General features: G+C 42.1%; 1 long non-coding RNA gene across 5 annotated transcripts in view; it reads right to left on the bottom strand.

Annotated features, from left to right (window-relative positions):
* Positions 1 to 14,223, bottom strand: part of LOC146798769 (uncharacterized) — a 93,383-nt gene continuing 79,160 nt past the window's right edge. For 4 of the 5 annotated variants that reach the window (XR_014968762.1, XR_014968758.1, XR_014968763.1 and 1 more), the window contains exon 5: positions 1,365 to 6,122. This is a non-coding gene — a long non-coding RNA (uncharacterized LOC146798769). Of the gene's footprint in view, positions 315 to 1,364; positions 6,123 to 14,223 lie in introns of those variants that run through there. The other variant, XR_014968760.1, reaches the window with a different exon arrangement.

The raw sequence follows: 14,223 nt of genomic DNA on the forward strand, positions 1-14,223 counted from the left end.
AACACTAAAAGAGAGGCGGGGGACTAGTGATCAGCTCCCGTCCTGAAGTAAGTAGGGTGTGCGCAGACAACAGCTGACACCACGCTGCGACTTATGCTTTGCGTAATGCAGCCCAGCTCAGCGGGTCACTCTCACCACCACTGCAGCTACGCCGGTATTTTATTGAGCTGGACTTGATCCCGGCCCCACCACCGCATGCTGACTCGCAGTCGTGATCCAGACCCACCCGGACCAGGCAGATGTCGTTGATTACCCCGCTGGAATCCAAGTTGATGCAGGCTGGCCATGCATTCTTCAACCAAAGAAGTAAGTGCCTGAAAGAGAATAAACATTTGCACGGTCACCCAGTAAATATAATAAAGAATCAAAGTAGCAGTTTGCATTTAAATTTCACAGAATGCTTGTTTCCTGGCTACCTATTTTTTGGGTGCTTTGCAGCCGTTACATTTATAGAGAGATACTCGTTACTTGAAAATAGGTGTAGTTTCTGATATATATATATATATTTCCCTCGTCTTCATTGCTTGATTTAGCTTGCGAGAAAGTGTCACTCATAGTCATTAAAATGTCACTCATTATTACTCTAAAATTATGAAAATATCACACTTAGCAATCTGAAACCTTTGCAGCTATGCTCGCCCTGATTGGATAAGTCCCACCATCTTTAAGATGGTGGGCCCTGAAATATGTTCTTCACTTCGCCCCAGCACCTGAGGGGTGGAGTTGGCAAAGGAGGGCACACCTCCTTTTCACCAAAAGTTTTCCAGCCTACCGTGGGGAGTTGAACCAGGGGCTGCCATCTGCTGCTAGCAGCATAGGCTGGGGCTGCATTACAAAGATGACAAGGCCTTTGAAGCTTCCCTTTCGAGCACTGTGCTCATCTGGGGGGAGGAGGTGTGACACCTCTGCCGAGGATGGGCTTTGTTTCTGGCCTCAGCGAGCAGGGGCTCTCGACTCAGTGGTCCACAAACATGTCTGGTAGTGGCAGGCCACCTAAAGCCAGTAAGTGACCACATCAGGGTTGGTAGGTTTTCAGGGGGCTCCTCTGAGGTGCCCTCTGAGTAAATGTTTTACTAAATCCAAACACTGGCATCATTGTGGGTTTATCAAGAGGAGTTGTTGGTACTAAACACTCCTGGGTTCAGTGAAGCCATCATGGTGCTGGGGAACTAGAGTTGTTGAATTTCCTGCTCATGCACTCTCTATGGCTTCACTGGCACTTACAATATTACAACTAGACTTAAATATTGTAGGGGCATATCTGCTCATGCAGAGATTCCCACACCTGAGATTTATTGCACAGGCCTTAAGGCTTGTAAGGTCTGCTTCAGGTGTAACTTTCCTATACCTTTGGCAGTGCTGCTTTGACTTGGCACACAGGCAGTGTGCCATGTCGACTTTGTTATTGTCTGCACCAAGGCATGCAGGCTGCAGTGACAATTAGCATGGCCTTGGTGAGGGGTCTCTAGGGGATCCTCTTCAGTCCCAACGCCCTAGGTACCAGGGGTACCATTTACTAGGGACTTACAGGGGGATCTGAAGTTGTGCTAATAGTGGTGCAGTTTTAGGGAAGAAGCTCTGGCACAGGGGACCTGGTTGGCAGGGACCCTGTGCACTTTCAATCGAAACCACATCATGTTATAGGCAAAACGTGGGGGGGCCAACCATGCCAAAAAAGGGATTTTCTCACACATGTGCTGGTCCATTTGGCTTGATTAAAATTATCCAATACTACAATTAGTATAGTGCATATTTTGATATGTAAAGTCAAAGTCTAAGAATGGAAAAGTTGTGTCCTGCTGAAATGGCACTTTCTGATTACTGTAACAGTGACCCTTAACCATAACTCCAGCCACTAGTGGTCCTTGTGGGGCAGCCCCTGCAGCCACTGCTGCACTTATTGTTTGAGGCTGGGTGCATCACAGTGTGTTATGGGCGTGCCAGCCAGGGGCCTAACAAACACCCCCAAAGCCTCTGCAGTCAGGGAGGGAGGGGTCTTCTCCACAGCAAGGGGACCCCCACAGCTTATCTGTGCATTGTGTCTCTCTCTGAAGCAGCTGTAGTGTGCTGCCTGCTTTGAGTTGATACAGCGCTAGGCCCAGACTGAAAAGAAGCAAAATAATTTATTTGTTTCTTTTCAGTCCCGCCTTGTACACACCTTACAGGAGTAAGTGGGCGTCCCTCAGAGAGAGCGTCCTCCACAGAGCACTGCAGGTTATTTTTGTTTGTATCTTAATTTTATATAGTTTATTTTAATATGAATCAGGATATAATCAACATATAAGTAAACACATTCTAAAGTGTATTCTTCCTACATTAGCTGTTTAAAGTATGTACTGATAAGGGGAAAAACATAAGGCCAGTAAAGTAAATGCTAGTCATTGCAGGGGATTTAAAAAAAAATGTTTAAATTAAATTTTCCAACTTACGTACAGCAAAGCATACAGTAATATGGCATATCAATGCACGGCACTGTAAATAAACATGTGTACATCTGGATGTCCTGCTAACAATTGATATCAACATCAGAGCGCAAGCACATATTTGCTTCTGAAATCAAGTGAGTACAGACTCCCAATAAATACAAGTACAGTATGAAGGATCCGGCCATATCTCCACCTTGCTCGTGAGGCAGTCTTTGTTAACAGATTGAGTGCATATATCGTTATTTCCTCTCTACCCCAGAGTCTCACAGTCCAAGTGTCCAGCCCGAACAACATGCAGGAGTTCAGTTCGAGTGTTCCCTCAAATATTCCACTAGGGGTTCCCAGATTTCTCTGGGAGCGAGACGAGGCAGGCAGGAGTTCCACATAGTTCCATAGCTGGTCCTTACAGTAGATGATATCTGAGATCCAGTCTTTGAATTTAGGGGCTCGCCCTCTGCCCCATCTGCATGCCACTCTGCGTTTGGCTAATAAAAGACCCAATGCTACAAGCTTTCTATGTGGTGTCTGTATTTCAGCTATGTAGCCAAAAGCGCAAGCACAGGGAACATGGGAAGAGGGAGCCAGCCATCTCGGACAATGCAGCAATTACTTCCTGCCAATGTCCATAAACCTCGCAACATTGCCATGCAAGATGTATAAATCCCGCTCCCTCCCCCCAGCACCTCTCGCAGCGGTCATCATTTCTCAGTTTATATTTGCATAGCCGCGCAAGTGTATAGCAAGTTCTATGTAAAAACTTAAAGTGTATGATCTGCAAGCGGCTACTCGCCGCGATGGCTTCTGTCTGTGTGCAGCAGTATGTCCATTGCTTGTCCGTCAATGGCACATCGAGAGCTTGGTCCCATGCCCCCTAGCCCCCTGTTTCAACAGTGGTTTTTCCAGTAGCGCAGTGCGGTAGATGCTGGATACTGCATGTGTAGGCCCTGCCATTTTCAACACAGTGTGGAGCGCATCCAGTGTGGTGGGTTCTTGTGGGAAACCCGGGATATTGGCCCTCACTTCATGCTTCAATCTTATATATAAGAAAACCTTCAGCGTAGTGGCATTGTCTCCAGTCAGGGGCTCCTGCTGGTCCTTGAATATGCCCTCATGGTAAAGTTCGCCCCAAACATGCAGGTTCCTTTTATTGAGCATTTCTCCGCAAACAACCTCATGAGTGACCGGTGCAAGCGGGAGGTACGGCAAAGGCACCAGCGGGGAGTATAGCACAGGTTTACGCACTATTTTAGCTATGCGCTCTCATGCCTGGTTGGCACAGGTAACCGTGTGGTGGGCGACTCCCTGCCCAGGGACGCGTGTTCCCAGGAAGGATGTTGGAATGCTTTGAATAACTTTGATTAATGTGCCAGGACAAAGTTAAAAGCAATATACAATACATATCGTTTAAAAATAACACAAATATATACAAATAAAAGCACAGCATTAAAAAACGAAAGTGACCAGCTTTACTGCAATATTTTCAAGTGCTTTGTGTATATTTTTTTAAACCAAAGTAATGCCTCTGCGTTACAGAAAAAAAAACAGTGAATTCAATATTTAAGTAACCACATTAAGTTGCAAGATTCTAAAGCAGTCATCTCAACCTCTCTCTTGTCAGATGTGTCTTGTTGTTTAAACCTGGTTCTTGTAATTTTGCTTTCCCCATTATAGACAGGACTACAAGTACCAGAATGCAATGCATGAACTACTCATAGCTGAAATTGAAAAATGCGAGGTCACTGTGTAAGGTCTAGTGGAAAATTTCTTGCACACATTTGGAGCATGAAAGCCTTTTTCTTCATTGTTTCCACAAAGTATGTTTGTCTTTCCATACTGATAGCTCCCATAGCAGGAATGTACAGCAGCACTGGTTATTTTAGTTTCCGAAATAAAATCTTTTCCTTGTGTATAACAAGGCAGTCAGTGATACCAAGGAAGTGTCTAAGAGGCTGCGGGGAAGGGGACCAAGCACATGATTTGTTTGGGCAGGTGAGGATAGTGGCAGGCGGTCGTAAGGTACTTATTGCTGAAACAGGAGGCATATTATTGTGAGAGGGTAAGTTACCTGCAAAAGGTCTTGGAACGTGCATCAGGTAAAAGTTATGTGACATGTGCTCAGAAATTATCTGCTTGGGTCAAAGACAACGTTTTCCCTAAGTTATCAGTCAGAGTGTCACACGTAAGGCCTGAAAATGTTATACATTAGCTGCTGTAACCAATGAAATGTCACACATAAGCTGACAAGCTTGGTAGCCCTGTTTGACATAGTTAAATGTGTCCCTGCATATGCTATACATTAAAGGAAGGAGTTCTGTAGGAACAAGTGATTTATTTCAATCCGAGGAGATGCGAGAAAAGGGGACCACATCACTTACACTGAACGTGAACTCCTCAACAAGTCATTTAATTTGTTTACCAGGGCCATTGGAATTATGCAGCATGGAAGGACCACATTATGTGTCAAGGTTGCTTAAATTATGCGGCAAGAAAATACAAATTACGTGACGTAATGTGTCACATTTTGTGATAGTATTGCATCATAATGTTGTCATTTTTTAACAAGTTAACACTACCTGGGCAAAAGGTTGACCTAATATGTACCAGTTTAACATACAAATGTAGTAGAAAGCAATTGAAAGGTGGCCGCTCAACTTTTGCATAGGGCCTCCTACAGAACGGCCACACGTCACTTAGATTTTAATAACTTTTGATCCGTTTAAGTTCGAAATATTTTATTTTTGCTAAAATGTGTAGCGGATGCAGCAGCTGATGAGTTATGTAGCTTAATGTTCCATACATCTATATTATGTTCTCTATGCGATTTATTAGATGCAATGTTTAAAATACCACTAGCCATACACCCAAAGATGTCCCTAGAAGTGGACTTCAGAGGGGGCACGCATTAAGTCACAGACAGAATGGTGCTACACCTGGGCACTCAGAATAAGGCATTAAATGGCAATGGGAACAAACAGTCTCATAGAATGGGAGCTCCTCACATTTATGCTAGATGAACTTGCTCTGCCAAAATAGAAATAACTTGCATAATCTTCAACGTTTGATGACTAGATTTAATTTGCAACTGCACGTCCCTTACTCACCTACTCCCCTATTTAGGCATCAGTGAGGGGAGCATTCATTCAGCCTATAGTTACATTTTGTTAATAATAATATTATAATTAAAAGTATGAACACAGCTCGGTTTTCAGCGTGCATGTATGTGTAGAGCATGCACATCCCACTAGGATAACCTAGTTCTCTTTGACGCTAAACAAAGTATGGAAACTCCTGCTGATGTCATGTGGATGCAGGTGGCGAAGGTGAAGCTTTTCTACAGGGTGGTTGGCGCCTGGTAGAGATTGGCATTGTAGGTGATCTCCCGCACCATTCCTTGCAGGAAGGCCTGCTAAGGGCTTGTTACGCCACTGGCCCCAGCTAAATCACACACACACCCACCCACTCCCCACCTCCGCACCCTCCCCCACCATGGGTTTGGGAAGATAGGGTGAAAGGTCATTATTTTCCTTTTCTCTGTGTCTAACTTGCTGATGCTCCATTCCTCTTCTAAATAGGTCCTTTTAGGGAGCTGCTTTTCCAAGGTGTGTTAATGTTAGCCCATTAGCAGGAGATGTTGACATTTGCATCTCAAAAGCTATGCTGTGCTTCCGCTCATTGGGCTGTTTAACCCATGATTGCCTACAAGAAAAAAAAAACAGGAAGTACATTTAATTTTGCAATTCTCCGCATTGGCACTACAACATACATAACGTCATCTATTTTAATTTCCCCTCCCAACAGCTTGCTGCATTGTGGGGTTCATAATTTTGATTTTAACAGTTTCATTATAAGATACAAAACCACCATGCAAAGTGCTGTTAGCTAAAATGTTAAATGTTGCAGGAGGTGGAATACATGACATGGAGCCACTTGTCAGCTATCTTTTTAAAATTTACCTAGTCCCCTACTGCATTTCAGAAATGATTGTTTAACACGTAAAACCAAAACGAAACTCTGCTCGCATATTTTGTGATGGTTCACAATTTCACTCACACTATGCATTAAAACAAGCACTGGCAATGTGGATCATTTATTTATTATGTGGAGTGGAAAGTTTTCAGTGGGCAGTCCAGGGTGCAGAGTAGGTCAATGAGAATCTGCACAGGCACTCAGATGGCGGTCCAAGATGGCGGATTGACACCGCCGGAGTGGTGAGCACTGAAACGGGTCCAGGCGGATACCAAACAAAATGATCTGAAAACCGTGATCTTGAAAACGGCAACGCGATTGGAAAACGGCAACGCAATACTGGAGTGACTGCTTTTCTGTTTTTCTGCTTTTTTGCTTTTTTTTCATATGCCAAAAGACTTACGTGAACTGCAGGAACAGAGGGGCGCGTTGAATGTTGCAGCTACGGCTGATCAGTGACCGCATCCTGAGTCAGCTACGGGCTGCTAGCGCTAAGAATACCGCGAAGAATACCGCAGCCTCAACAAGTCAGGAACCTTCACGCGGCTGGCCGAGTTGGCTGAGTCTGACGAGGTGGACGAGACTGACGGTACTCAATTGGTTTGGCCTGCGTTCCCCCGCAGCACCGGCAACAGCACAGCCAGAGGAGACGAGCGGCAGCGGGAGCAGCAGCACGATGGCTCCAAAACCTCCTACGCGCACGACCCGCACAACAGCTGCTAGCGGGAGAGCGACGACCCCCCTGCTACTCTCAATCGCAGCCACAAACGAACTTACAACAAGTAAGAAAATTTCATGTGTTAAGAACGCAACGGATGTAGCCTTAGATGCAGAACAATTGCATTTAGGTAAACTTGGGGAGAAATACCCGACTCAAAAGAAAAATTATGCAGCTGATTGTGCTGCTGCTGATAACACAGTTGATAACCTATTAGTAATTGAGGGCACTCAAGTGAGAACAGAGGAGTTTGAGAATTCTAGTGCCGCAGCACAGATCGATGATACCTTAAACAATGCAACTATGCTATTTACAACAGACACTACTGAGTTGGCTGGCGCAGAGGAAGAGTTAACTAGTCTGTCTAAAACTCTAACCAAAGAAGATAATGAACCGGTAGAACTGGTGAATAAATTGACTAGTTTTGATATTGATGCTGATACTAGTATGAGCACCCCTCACTTTGAAATAACTAATACAACCAGCATGCCTGCAGATAAAGGGAGCACTGAGGGCGTGGGAGAAAGTGAGGGCGCTGAAAATACTGACAATACCGACATCGCAGAGACAGATGAAGAATATGTGGATCTCAACGATGTAGGTAGTAGCACGATGTTAAAAGCGACCAAAGACAAAAATAAAACACTTACCACAAAGAAATTAAAGGGCAAAAATAAGAATAAAGCTACTAAAATTACAAGCAAATCCAAACCAAATGTTATGAAAATGATTGCGGAGAACAGCCCAATTAGACAATGGGTACAGGCTAAGGGCGGTGTTAAATCTATGGCAATGAGATTATCTGGTAACAGCCCCAACGATCAAAACATTATCTCCAAAGACCTAAACCAGATCACTGTACCACTCAGCCCTACCCAGACCAATATTCCTAATGTAGCAAAGGCGACAAAAGCAAAGACCGATAGTTTTGATAAATCTGGCCTGAATAAGGAATCGGCAGAGTCTTTGGGGTCTTTGGGGTCTTTGGGGGAAAGTCTATTGGATCAGCCACACCCTTCAGTACCTTCAGTACCCTCGGTGCCTAACACGATACTTACGGAAGACAACTCTGCTTCTTTGTCAGAGAGCTGCAACAGTAGCATTAACAAGAATAACAGTAGTGGTAGCAGTGGCAGTATAACCCAAGACCTAACTCATGACTTGCCTGACACTCTAATTGGGCCTACAGATGAGGCATTAATTACTCCAACAGAAGAGAACATACAAGAATTACACACGGAAAATGTCGCTTCTTCCTTATCTAACGGGCCAACAGAATGGGATCCACAAGGGGAGGTGTCTGCTTCTTTTCAGACAATCTTACAACTCCTACATGAACAAAAACAAGAAGCTAAAGAACATTATCAGCAAATGAGGGAGGATAATAACAGAACTCAAACCTCTTTGCAAGAGATGGCGAGCAAATTGGGGTCAGTATCTCAAGATATAGAGGAACTACAGCAAAGAGTGGTAGTGACAGAGGAGAAATCACAGCGCTCTGAAATAGAAGTGAATAAACATGCCTCTCAATTAATTCAGATGCAAAATAAACTGGAAGATTTAGAAAATAGACAGAGAAGACAGAATCTCCGTGTTTTTGGTATTGCTGAAGGAGCGGAGGGGGCGGACCCAAGAGCATATGTTACCCAACTATTTCAAAAGGCATTTCCCGACCTTTCAGATTGGGACTGGGACTCTCAGATACAACGGGCTCATCGCTTACCCCTATTTCAAAAAGATAAGAGTGGTAAATTTCCACGGCCGGTTTTGATTTATATAGGCAACTATCTGCTTCGACAAGCTATTTCTCTAAAAGCACGGCCTAACACTCCAGTCACCATTGACTCTACTATCTTTTTTGTGAGATCTGATTTAAGCAAACTCACGTTAGAAAGACGATGGAAACTGAAGCAATTCATTGATCCAATTAAAGAACTTGGATATCAAGCTTATTTGCAGGAACCTGCTAAGTTGAAAGTGATTAAAAACGGCCGACCTTATTTTTTTGGGGAAGTAAATGAGGTTGAAAATGCTATTGCCTCCTGGCGACAGGGGAAATGATTAAGCTAACAACTATGATAGTGTCTAAGGCTAATGCTAATGCTCAGTGCATACGCTTTTAGTTGATTTTTCAGTTATATCTTGGTTAGTTTTAAAAGTTTATATGGTAACTGAGCGATTGCTCCTATGAACATTGGGTAGCACATTGGGTAGCACAGGTTTCTTCCTCTTTCTTTTTGTGTTGCTGTTGTTTTCATATGATTCATATGATTAGTGTTGAAAGCCTGGACCCTAACAGTGTTTTATCCGCTCACCGACTGCCAAGGGAACGGCAGTCAACCGAAATGGGGGGACCAGAGGGGAGCTACTGGGTGGGAAACGGGGGAGGGGAAAAAATAAAAAAATGCATCATGAGTACAAATATATCTATGTTCTTTTGGCTAAGAGAAGCTTATATGGTTTGCAAGAATGCTATGGTTTTTTTTTGGGTAGAAGCTCTGTCAGAATTTATAATAACAATATCAATTAAATGTATCAACTAAAACTTCTAGTTTGGAATGTGGCTGGGCTTAACAATCGGAATAAGAGGAGACTAGTATATGAGGAACTTAGGATGCATAACCCACAGATGGTAGTTATAACTGAGACTCATATTGCATATAAGGATAGACAGTTATTGAATCAGTTAGGCTATGATCTTTTGGTCTGTACAGACTTCAATGCTTCAATTCGAGGGGTGGCCATACTGAAGCATAAACAGCTTAAAATAGAAGTCAACAAAAAAATGACGGATAAAGCGGGCAGGTGGGCCATGGTACAAGTGACTTTGGAAGGCCTCCAATATATAATTTGTGGGGTTTATGCTTCAAATCAGGATGAACCGAGAATAATTGATCAGGTCAATATGGAATTACTTACTTGGGAAGGGGAACGTATAGTGTTGGGTGATTTTAATTGTGTTATGGATTATAATATGGACACAACCAGAAAGGGTGCGTTGCAAAGGATGCGTAAGACGAGGGCTGCCATCTTAGATTTGGCTAATATACATGCAATCAAGGATGCCTGGAGATATCTTCACCCACACTTAGCAGGGTATACTTACTATTCATCCGCCCATAAGCTCTGCTCGCGTATCGATATGGTTTTTGCCTCTAACTCTATACTGTCAACTAGTAAAATGTCAATATGCCCTAGGGTGACATCGGATCATAACCCGATTTCATTCATAATAGAAATTGAAACGGACAGACATCCACCTAGACCCTTCTCTTTTCCCCGGTATCTTTTTTCTGATGCTAAGTTTGTGAGTTTGCTGAAAGGACATATAAAAGATTTTATCGATATCAATGGGTCCACTACATCTCCTCTGATGGTATGGGATGCTTGTAAGGCCAGTATCCGTGGGTTTACACAACAGTTCGTTTGGCAGCAAAATAAAATCAATAGGGTTCATAATAAAAAATTACTAGATGATATATCTAATATCGAAGAGAGGCTATCTAAGATGCTAGTTAATTCCGCCACTACAAGGACTAAAGAAATCGAAGATTTAAATGCAAAATTGATGGAATCAAGATTAGTTTTGAAAAATATTTTTAGGGAGAAAAGCATTTCTAAATTAGCTAAATATAGGCTAAATCAATATGAAAGTGGGGAGAGGATAGGAAAAATTTTGGCATATAAAGTGGCAGAGGATCGAGCCCAAGCGTTGATCAAGGAAATAAAAGGTGACGATGGACAATTATATCAAGATTCTAAATCAATTTTATATCAGTTTGCCACATACTATCAAGAGTTATATACGCCTGAAACAATTCCAATAGGAGATAATATAAAAGTATATCTGACAGAAAATGCTGTACAGAATATAAAGGATGAGCAAGCCGATCACTTGGAGGCAGATATAACAGCTGATGAAATACAGGCAGCTATCAATTCCCTAGCACTGGGAAAAGCTGCAGGCGAAGATTCAATCCCCATAGAACTTTATAAAAAATGCATGGAAGAATTAATTCCTCTTATGATTATGGTTATCAAAGCTATTGGTAAAGGTGAACAAGCTCCAAAGTCCTGGAATCGCACTCAAATTATATTTTTTCTTAAGAAGGGGAAACCCCCACAAGAGAGAGGGTCTTATAGACCTATATCATTAATCAATGCCGATGCAAAGATTTTTGCAAAGATACTAGCAACAAGGCTGGCGTCACTAATGCCACAGATGGTTTCACCATTTCAACACGGGTTTATCCCCAAACGGGATACTACCGCACACATTAATACTGCTATATCGGCATTTGATGTTGCTAGGACGTATCCCACCCCACTCGGAATGATCCTTTTAGATGCGGAGAAAGCTTTCGATCGCGTGGGGTGGGACTTCCTCTGGGCAGCCTTGGTTGCATTCGGCATAAAAGGTCAGTACTTAAAATGGGTTAAATCCCTATATGATCAACCAAGGGGTAAAGTATGCTATTCAGGACTGTGCTCACCTATCTTTCCAATTGAACGCGGCACTCGACAAGGGTGCCCTCTGTCTCCTCTGCTATTTGCTTTAGCAATAGAACCCTTTTTGATTGCATTGCACAAACAAGAGATGATTGTACCGTTCAAAAATGGCCTTAATGCATTAAAAATAACTGCTTACGCAGATGATGTAGCGGTTTTCTCTACAAATGTCCCTGAAGCTATATCAGGTATAGGTATTGAAGCAGATAAATATGGTATGGCATCAGGGTATAGGTTAAATATCAGCAAAACACAAATAATTACAAATTTTACTTCACTAACACCAATAGATGGAATATGTAATGTGGCAACATATCTCGGGGTAAAAATATCTTCTAGTATTGATTCAATAATTGCACTCAACTACGAACCTTTATTAAAAGAAACTTCTCTTCTTCTTAAGAAATGGCACAAACTTCCAATGGGGATTTTGGGGCGAATTAACTTAATTAAAATGAAGATCTTACCCAGATTTCTTTATCTTTTTCGGTCCATACCCTTAAGAGTATGTAACACTTACTTTAGCAGACTGGAGGGCATCATCAGCAGCTTCATATGGGGGTATAAGAAAGCACGGCGGGCGATATCTTTGCTCAAACTCCCCTATGACCAAGGTGGACTCGGGCTACCAGACTTTAAATTATATTATTGGGCTGCTTTTTTAACTCGTTTTCGTAGCCTACTTATTTCTGACAAATGTCTTTATTTTCACAAATTTACATTAGGGGATGACGCTACTATGTTTCTGTACAGACTTAATGACCCCAACTACTTTAAACGAGTACGGTTCAAGACGATTCGGGACACAGTGAGCATCTGGCGATCTATTCTTGTTAGGAATAACATCTCCCTATTTCACACCAAAACACCACTCTGGTATAACCCAGGGTTGCCAGGTGTTTTTCACGATCTAGCTACTTCTATGCTCTCGGATAATGGCATAAATAATTTGGGAGATTTGTATGACCATACTGGATTTTTTGATTTTGAAAAGTTAAAGATGATGAATAAAGTACCAGAAAGGGCGTGGTTTAAATATAATCAGATCAAGGATTATATTACCCATAGAATAGGCCTTGATAGTATATCTGAATCCGAAATCTGGAGCTGTATGTATAGGGATTCTGACAAGGCACTGATCAGGTGTGGTTATAAGACTTTCTCTATCTTAAATAAGGATGATATTAGTAAGGTGGCAGAAAAGTGGAGCACAAAGTTGGGTGTGAATGTAACATCAGACTTAATAACTTCCTCATTAAATAGCCTAAATAATGCAGTTCAATCATCTAGTCTGAAGTTACAGCTGTTTAAAACTGTGTTTCAATTGTATTACTCACCAGACAGGATACTAAAATGGGCTTTTAATAATGATCTGAACGATCCGAATGACCGTACAAAATGTCCTAAATGTGCACTTAAGGGGGCAAACATTGTTCACATGTTTTTTTCATGCCCCGAGCTATCCATTTTCTGGAAGGATGTAGTTGGTGTTATCTCGACTAAATTGGCTAGGCCCATTATACTTACGCCATTGGATATTTTGATCGGAGTTGTTGGGGTAAAAAATAGATCTCGTGATTTGATGAATATACTTTTCACATGTGCTAGATTAACTATTGCCAGGGCCTGGATACAAAGCCATCCCCCCACGGTCATGGAATGGTGGCTTCTGGTTAAAGACATTTACGATATGGAAAACACTTTAGCGATGACTAAGGGACTGAGGCAAAAACGAAAGATACAGGAAATTTGGGGAGTAATTATGTCTTAACAATTTAACGGAAATATTGCTTTTCAGTACTGTTTTTGATTGATGCTTTATCTTATATGAGTTAACTGACATTGTTTATATATGTAGCTGATGTTACTCATGATGCTAATAAAAAATTAAAAAAAAAAAAAAAAAAAAAAAAGGAGTGGAAAGTTTTATACCGAGCTTCACAAACAATAAATGTGAACATGGACTGTCTCGGAATCTTTTCTAACACAAATGATAAGTTGAGGATAGGGGTCAACAGCTGAAAGAACATCACACAATTCTCACATACAGGACAGGTTCAACCCAGGTAGATAACATACTAAAGAGTGAGCGGGAGGCGTTAAAGGACTGTTCTATAATGTTTGTAAACAGAGCTAAACATACAAGAAGAACAAAACTCCTTCTAGAAATAACCAAAACCTATTATAGAATTACCATACATTCATGTACTCATATAGGAGGATGAATACTCACCTACCTAATGAGGTATGCTTTATCAGTGGGTTCCACATCTTGCTTTGGGAAAGCATATAAGAGTATGAATGTTCACAGGTTGTACAATCTCTTAATTATGGGTTCCCTGCCATGGGTGCGGTTATGTCACTTATGTCAACGTTTGTGTAAGCCTTGGTCTGGAAAAGTATTGCAAGGGCATTTAAATTAAGCTTTGTTTTTATTTTATTTAATAAGATGGGGCTACAACAGTGGAAACATCCCTCTTCCCACAACTGCTACACCTTGAGCAGAAATGGTGCAGGGATTCCTGCTTCATAGGACAGGTACAGCTAGGTTAACGCACTATTTATAAAGAGGAGGGACATTAGGAGCAATTGGGAGGTCCAGTG

Source organism: Triturus cristatus, chromosome 9 (genome assembly GCF_964204655.1).
Source record: "Triturus cristatus chromosome 9, aTriCri1.1, whole genome shotgun sequence".
NCBI classification, from domain to species: domain Eukaryota; kingdom Metazoa; phylum Chordata; class Amphibia; order Caudata; family Salamandridae; genus Triturus; species Triturus cristatus.